The sequence below is a fragment of the Choloepus didactylus genome, chromosome 14 (assembly GCF_015220235.1).
Source record: "Choloepus didactylus isolate mChoDid1 chromosome 14, mChoDid1.pri, whole genome shotgun sequence".
NCBI lineage: Eukaryota > Metazoa > Chordata > Mammalia > Pilosa > Megalonychidae > Choloepus > Choloepus didactylus.
In genome coordinates this window covers 1,151,913-1,161,099 of record NC_051320.1, presented here as the reverse complement: position 1 = coordinate 1,161,099, position 9,187 = coordinate 1,151,913, and the positions used below count along the sequence as shown (strand labels likewise).

General features: G+C 36.4%; 1 pseudogene; it reads left to right on the top strand.

Annotated features, from left to right (window-relative positions):
* Positions 1–3,767: 3,767 nt before the first annotated feature.
* LOC119509548 lies at positions 3,768–4,712 on the top strand (annotated as a pseudogene).
* The last annotated feature ends 4,475 nt before the right edge of the window (positions 4,713–9,187 follow it).

Genomic DNA, 9,187 nt, shown 5'->3' with positions numbered 1-9,187 from the left:
AATAACTCATCTACTCCATGGATTTTTAAATAATGAATGGTAAAAAATGACATCCTTGCCTCCTTCTACATCTCAGACAGAAGTTAGTTACTCACCGTTTGTATTATGTTAGCTATTGGTTTTTCATAGACACCCTTTATTGTGTTAAGGAAGTTCACTTTTGTTCCTAGTTTGCTGAGAGCTTTTAGCATAAATGTTTGTTGAGTTCTGTTGAAAGCATTTTCTGCATATGTTGCTATGATTATATGGTTTTCCTTATTCAGTCTATTAATGTGGTGACTTAAAAAGATTTTTTTTTTTAATATTGAATCAGCCTGCATTACTGGGATGAATTTCATTTAGTTGTGATGCATTACATTTTTTATATAATTCTGGATTCATTTTGCTTCCATTTTGTTAGGGAATTTTATGTCTATGTTCATGAGAGATATTGATCTGCAGTTTTCATGAAATATGTATATCTGGTTTTTCTGTTAGAGTAATACAGACTTCATAAAATTAATTGGGTCATGTCCCTTTTCCTCTTTTCTTAAATAAAATGTGTAGGATTATTGTTATTGTTTTCTTAAATGTTTGGTAGAATTCAGAAGTAAAGTAATCTGGGCTGGGAGTTTTCTGTCCTGGATTTTTTTAAACTGAAATTCAATTTTTTAATAGATATAGATTTTCTCAGTTTATCTATTTTTGCTCTAGTGAGTTTTGGTTCTTTGCAGATTTCAAGGAATTCATCCATTTCAAGTAAGTTGTCAAATATATGGCATAGAGTTGTTGATATTATTCCCTTTATTATCCTTCTAATACCTGTATGATCAGGAGTGATAGCTCCTCTTTCATTCCCTATACTGAGAATTTGTATCTTCTCCCTCTTCCCCCACACCCTCTTAATTAGCCTGGTCAGAAATTTCTCAATTTTATTGATTTTTACAAAGAACCAGCTTTTGGTTTCTGTGCCAGTTTGAATGTCTTACGTCCCCCAACTCAATAACCCCCAAAACAGAGATCGTGATTTTTTACAGTACCTCAATGTGTAAGATATACAATATAAAATAATCACATAAATCACACACATTTATTGGAATGTTTTACATTGTTGTTAAGGACCTTAATGTGAGAATTGATTGGATTTTAAATATCACAGAAAAGATAAATTTTTATTTTTTTGAAGAAGTGAAAAGACAAAAGGAGATTAAAGCTCTTTTTAAGTCTGTGATGTGGTTCTGGATGTGAAGGGAGACATTGGGTAAAGGCTTTCCCCAAGGTCTACCATTTTGCATCATTCTTTTTATATAGACCTACAAGAAGTAAAGAAAATAAGATTTATCTTCAAAGATACTGTGAAATAGTAGACCTCAGTAAGTGGTAGACAGAAAAAGTACAAACAAAGCCTGACTCCTACCAGCCCCTGCGATCATGGAGAAAAAGTTTCTCTGGCATTAACCATTCACAAAGCAGTTCTTTAGACAGCATTCCTCCTTTATTTTGGTCAGCTGCTCTCAGATTATCTCAGGAGGAAATACAAAATCAAAGCACAACTAAAACACTGGAAAATACTGGTGAGATTTTTTTCTCCTATAAACTAATTTTTCTGTAGATATATTTTATGGGGAAAAAAGGGAATTCAATTAAAAGGCTATATTTTGAACTGTGTAATACATTTACAAGATACTATTCTCAGAAGTAAGGAGAGAGTAAAATTATTAAGAGGATACTATTAAGATAATGAAGTGTATCTGTTCTTGACTATGAGCTAGAATAGCATGCATGTGAGTAAGACAATGCCAATCATAAGCTTCATCATTTCAAAGGAAAGTGAGGCTGCATCAGATTTGAGGAGGTCAGAAAAGGGAGGAAGGAATCCTTTGAGTTGGATTTTGGTTCAAGGAGGAAGCAGGACTCCTCTAGCACCTTGTTGTATGGACATTGGTGTCATAATTCAATCCAGTTCAGAAATACTAAGTTTCTGATTGATGAAATTCAAACAACAAATTCACAGTTTTCAAATTGCTGTGATTTGAACGTTTTTAAAAATGAAGCTCTGTCCCAGTGAGGAATAATATTTTTCTTAATTGAGAAGAAAAAGCAAAGGGGTGTCAGCATGTAACACAAAGAGATGTGCTTGAGCTCTCAATCTGTATTATTACACTATCAGTATGGGTATTATTATCATTTTACATTGCATAATAGAAACCACACCTGTACCTCCATCCACTCTAATCTGTAGACCTGAGGACACACAGCAGCACACTTCCCCCAAAGCAGGACTTTCCAGGCATAGGGTTGGTGCAAAGGGGTAGCCGAGAGCACAGAGCTCAGTAACAGCTGTGGTCACTAAATCTGACAGGGATGTTGAAGAGGACTCCACAAGTGGATAAAATTCCTCATGATTATCCAAGATGCTGTGTAACCATAGCCCATTGTATAATTAGAGGAATCCTTTACATGTATAGTGTGATTTGAGGAATCATCATGAAATCACCTTTAATCAAAACTATTCCACAAACTATTTCCACCCAGACACTCCAGTGAACCCACCAAGAGTACTTGAAATACCACCACTGAATTTTCCTAGACCCTTTTAAATTATCTTTCAGTAATGACCTCTTCCAGAAATTAAATTCATCCAAACTGGGAGAACTAATATAAGCTGGCATGGAACTAGAAAGGTTAGAAGAATTCATGAAGGAGTGTTGAGGTAAAAGGGTAGGATTTTTCCTTCTTTTTTTGAGTCAACAGGCAAATTGAAAGACCAAGGCAAAGTAAAGCTGGGAAGTCCTCAAATACTCACAGTTTGAAGATGGAGAAATTACCTGAGACTTCATTTACCACCTTTCAAATCAAACAGATCTTGCTTTGTCTCCATCAGCTTTCTTTTATTGCTTTATCTAATCTCATCTCTATATCTTTCTGAGAATTATATGACTATTACAGGCTGAGAAGTGATTTAATATCTTGATATAAATAAATCTTAGAATGAAAGAGACGATAGTGAAATCAAAACTCACCCATTTCACACATGAGGAAACAGAAGCCCCATGAATTTAAATTATTCAACCAAGATTATAGCCCAGTTAATCAGATTTGTGTAATTTTCATTTGTATAATTTTGGTTCTCTTTTTACTGTACTATATCACCTTCTGACAGTAAACAACTTGAGATCAAATTGGAGAGCATAATCTGATGTATACAAGGACCCGAGCTACATAAGTAAGAGAACCTGCAGAAGTCACTCAGTCTCAACTACTTGAGTCCTCACTGATGAATGCAGTGATCAGGCATGGCTGTGATCAGAAGGGAAAACAAGGGCATAAATTCTGTTTTCTGTGTTAAACAAGAGGTGAACTTTTCCAGATTGAGAAATATTACCATATCCCCAAACACAAGTCTGTTTCATAACACAAGTCTGAATGTCTTTTGTAGAATAGAAACTAAATAAATGTTGAGGTAAAATACAGATGAGTAAACTTTAAAATAGTTGAGGGAGGTGGAACACTTAGGAAGATGACTTAGAGGATTCACTTTGTCTCTTTGAATTTTGTTTCCTGATCTGAAGAAAATGAATTGCCTTTTGTATGGAGACAAAATGTTCAGAATATGTGCACTTCAAATCATTGAGATTTGAGCCAAGCAGCAATAAGTACACATTTTTCCATTATCAACTGTGTGTTTTGCATGAGAAATAATGCTGTTGGTTCTTTCATGTTTTTCTTTCAGATAATTTAATTTTCTCTTGGGAATTTGCCCTGCTGTATTAACTCCATGGAAAAAAATAAACACTGCAACTGAATTCATTTTCTGGGGTCTTACTCAAAACCCAGAGATCACAAAAGTTTGTTTCGTGGTGTTTTCTTTCTTCTATACAGCCATTCTTCTGGGAAACCTCATCATGCTGGCTGGCTGCACCAGCAAACTTTTCAAGTCTCCCATGTATTTTTTCCTCAGCAATTTGTCTTTTGTGGACATTTGTTACTCTTCAGCAATAGCTCCCAAGATGATTGTTGACCTATTAGCCAAGACTAAGGCTATCTCCTATGTGGGGTGTGTATTGCAACTCTTTTGGGTACATTTCCTTGGTTGTACTGAGATCTTCCTTCTTGCCCTAATGGCTTATGATCGTTATGTGGCCATCTGTAAACCCCTACAGTATATGACCATCATGGACCAGAACAGATGCAATACAATGCTGCTGGGGATCTGGATAGGTGGTTTCTTACACTCCATTATCACCATGTCTCTGGTGGTCCAGCTACACATTCGTGGACCCAATGAGATTGATCACTACTTTTGTGATGTCCGCCCTCTGCTAAAACTTGCCTGCAGAGACACATATGTTATTGGTATGGTTGTGACAGCCAACAGTGGGACCATTGCTCTGGGGAGCTTTGTTACCTTGCTAATCTCCTATACTGTCATCCTGGTGTCCCTGAGCAGGCAGTCAGCAGTGGGCAGGTGCAAAGCTCTGTCTACCTGTGGCTCCCACATTGCTGTGGTCATCATCTTTTTTGGTCCCTGTACGTTTATGTACATGCACTCTGATACTACCTTTTCAGGGAATAAGATGGTGGCTGTATTTTACACCATTATCTCCCCCTTGTTAAATCCCCTGATTAAAACATTGAGAAATGCAGAAGTAAAGAATGCAATGAAGAAACTGGGACAGGAAAGTTTTTTTTGAGAGGCTAATAACAAATAGATGGAAGTCATGATGCATTAAGCTGGATGATGTTAAATTTTCTCAGATTTGGTTAACTCAACTGCACAATGAAGACATTAATACAAACCTCATGGAGTTTGAGGGAGGATAAAATTAAATAGTAACACATTTTTCAGGAATAAGGAGGTTCTTCTGCTAACTGGACTCTAATCTTTATCTGGAGTCTCTAGCCAGTCACTATTAATATAAAGTGACTGTTGTAGTTTACTAGGCTGCCAGAAGCAGATACCATAAAATGGGTTGTTATTAAATGTAGATATTTGTTAGCTTACAAGTTTACAATTTTGAGGCTGTGATAAACTTCTAAATCAAAGCATCATAAGGCAATGTTTTCTCACTGAAGACTGGCCTCTGGCAATGCTGGACTCCTCTGCCACATGGCAAGGCACATGATGGCATCTGCCAGTTTCTCCCTTCACTTCTGGGTTTAATTGCTTGCAGCTTCTTCCTTCCGTGGGTTTCTCCCTTTTTTTCTAAATTTCATTCTCTCATAAAGGACTCCAGTAAGAGGATTAAGACCCACTGGAAGAGGTGGGTCACATCTTGAATTAAGATCCTATTCACCAATAGATCTTGCAATGGGTCCACACCAACAAGAATGGATGAACTTTAAGAACATACTTTTCTGGGCTAAATACATCTTCAAACCATCACAGTGACTAACAGGAAAAATGGAAGAAACAATAAAAACAGTTACTGTGAAGCATACGTGGCTGTGTCTCAGATCAAAAGGGCAAATAGAATTTACTGTAATCCATGGTTGAGAAACCATATTTTCATCAATATTTGAAACAAACAGCTTTAATGAATAGAGTGAGCCAGTTCTTATTGCTTTCTTGACTTACCTAATCAGAATTTCCAACTGTGTATTTCAGAGAGACTCATTTTGGAGACAGAAACATATGCCTTTCTCATTTGAACTGAGGCTTGCCTCAGTGATGAGTTTCTCCTTCACCATGAGATATAGCCTGGGATTTTTTTCCTGCAACAGGTGAACATACCACTGACAACCCCTCCACCATTGTCTCATTGTACCTTCCACCAATCAGATTATCCAGTTACTGTGTATATGTCTATAATTGTGATGTGTGCAAGTGTGTGTACATGCACATGTCTGGGTATATGTAAATATTGCTCATATTAAGGGCTACACATAGTTAAGGCTTAAGAAATGATTGCTGATGTTGCTAAAGAATAGGAAAAGTCAAAAGCAGCAAGAAATCTGGGTAAGAAGGTATAATTAAGAAATCAAGATCCTTTGCCGTGCAATCACTTTAATTCATTGTGCTTGTCCCAGCAGTTGTGTCTATGGGCCTCCATTTCTTCAATTTTCAAGTAAAGACAAGATTAATGCTGAGCCAGTAATTGGCATGACCTTGGGAGATTTTTAAAAGATAATAGAACCAAGTCCCAGGGATTCTGATTCAAAAGACCAGGTTTGAAAGCTATATAAAAATTGGTATTTTTAAAAAGCTTCTATAGTGATTTTTTTGAAGCCAGTGGTCAGTGCTCAGGAAACCTGAATTTCAAAAAACTGGGACTAGATATTTGATGTTCTTAAAGCCTAAGAGGTCCGGAGATCATTAGTTGGTTTATATAATCCCATTTACTATGCCTACCAATACAAGGAGAGCTAAAATTGAACAGATTTAGAAAACAGAAGTAAACATGCATTATTCATGGGATAATTTTTCCACGATATTCTTTCCCATTTGCCTTAGCACTAAATGTTTGAATGTAATGGAATAGTATTAGTGATATTACAGGTCTGAGGTCCCTACGAAGGAAAATAGTCCTCAAGTTTCCACTAATGACTTTATAAACTTATTTCTAATCACAAAAGTTCCTGAGCCAATCCCCATCAGAGGAGCTCGGAGAGTCTCCTCTTGGTGCTTTGGAAGGAGATGACCAAGAAAGATGAGAACTCAGACTCTCCCTGGTTTCAGTGGGGGCAAGTCTTGTCAACAACAGCAATTTATTCCATAGGTGTCTGATTATAAAGTTGACTGCCAGCTTTTAATCTTCCTAGCCTTGCTGACACAAGTTGGGGGATGTGGATTTGTGAAACAGATACCCTCTTTGATGAAAATAAATGGCACTATTTCTCATTTTCCAGATGAAGAAATTTATTTCATATCACAAAACAATGAAAATATGTCTCCCTGATCATCTAACTAGTGGTTATAAGTCTGCCCTCTGGTGTATAATATATTTTAAACACATTTCCATGCAATGCTCTATTGCATGTGTGCAAAGATAGCATTCATATTCCTCTATCTGCCATCACTTTTATTCATTTAAACATATCCAGGAGATTAAAACATTTCTCACAGGTCAGGGTCTCCAGAAATTATTTTTTTGTAGTACATGAGTGAGCATGCTTCTTTTTGCCAGTATTCTGATATGTTCAGTTTTTGCTTGGTGACTGGCTTTGAATACAACATGATGTGCAAGTAATAAGATAAAACTTTTTTGATGCACAATAATAAGAGTTACCTGGAGTATACTTGAATCCAAGCTGAAGACTATGATTAAGCCCAGCCATGCCCAACCCAGATCAGGTGAACCCCAACTACTGGACAGAAACATGGGCATGTAGGCAAGAATTAAATGCTTTTTGAATAAGTCATGTGCTTTGGAATGTCTTGTTACACAGCTTATTAAACTGAATGGTCCAAGAATGGCATGGTGAAATGGTGTAAGTGGGGTTTTGAAACATATTTTTGAATTTATAAAGCCTCCTATTTATTTAGTGCGGGTTAGTTTGCAAGGAGCCATGAAAAAAGTCACACTGGAGAGAATGGAAACTAGGCACAGCTCAAAACCTTTATTATATACATCAAGTCCAAATTCTAAATATCTAAGTGTGCAGCCAGCCTACTTTCTGCTCTTTCTTCCATGGCTAACATATAGAAAAAGATATACATAATATTAACCATGCTTTGGTATATTCTTTTCACCCCTCTTTTGTTGATAAATTCTGGGAAGAGGGTTAGCAAAGATAAGCACAATTACCATGTTCAAACCAACTCCTGAAATGTCTGCCTCCTTTTCAGAGAAACCAAATAGGGAATTTTTCACAGTCAGCTAATTTAATTCATTATTGAATAATGTGGCCTAAGTATTCATCAACAAAAGGCTTCCTAAAATAAACACCAAAATTAAACACTTGCCAATCCAGCTTTAGATATCTCCATTGATCTTTACCTTCATGAATTAGATAATCCCATCAAGAGTTAATTACCATGACACCAATATCAAAACTAGACTCTGTTTCAGGGGCTGAGAGATTTCAAATGGAGTCAAGAGATCGTGCTGGAGGTTATTCTTATGCGTTTTTTAGTTTTTAGTGTATTGGAATAGCTAGAAGGAAATACTAGCTGAAGCTGTTGAACTGAAATACAGTATCCTTGGTTATTGAAGATGATCATATAATTCTATAGTTTATATGGTGTGACCGTGTGATTGTAAAAACCTTGTGGCTCATGCTCCATTTATCCCATGTGTGGAAAGATGAGTAGAAAAATGGGGACAAAAATTAAATGAATAATGGGGGGATGGGAGTATGCATTTTTATTCTTAGTTTAATGTTTTTGGATTAATGAAAATTTTCAAAAATTGTGGTGATGAATGCACAACTATATGATGGTGTTATGAACATTTGATTGTACACTTTGGATGACTGGCATGTGAATATATCTCAATCAAATTGAATTAAAAAGTAAATAAATGTGTTTGAACAAAGAAAAATACAAAAACCAGACTCTGACTTGATCAACTAGTTTCTTTGTCTCATTTTTAATATACTTCATCCTTTATGTGCTTCTCATTTGAGTTCTAAACTTCTTAGTTTTTCAAAGAATATACATATGGAATTTTCAGAAGGGAAAACTTATTGAAATCTTCATCACTTATAGCTAATTTCTGCAAATGGACTCCTGACCTTAAAAATTGTCTTCTTGTTACACATGGGATAAGAATACATTAAATGTATAGAATTCATTTGTTTAATGGGTGCTGTGGTGTAGAGGAAGGAACACCAGAAAATTTCAGTTCTGTTTCTCTCACATTTGTGCATTTACCCATTTCCTGGGCTTCAGTTATGTTCCTCCCATGAGTTGTGGGAGAGATGACACTAGAAGATCTTGGAGGTCCCTTCCAGTTCACAGTTTGTGGATTCCTGTAGAGATGAAAGAAACCCTTCATAGACCAAAGGTGACCTCAGCCTATACCCCTGTTTCAGTCAGTCCAACTAGTTTCTTAGTCCAATATAATTTATTTCTCCCTGATGTGATAGCCTGCCTGAGTGGAAGGACACTAGTTTTACATAGTTTGAATGGTTGAAGAAAATCACAAAAGAAGCAATTTGTATGCTGGGCAATGAGGATTAACAAATTGCACCCAGAAATGCCCATCTCTTCAGCTCACTATGTACCTTCTTAAGTTCAAGGCCTTTCATGGGGAGGTGGGGGGTA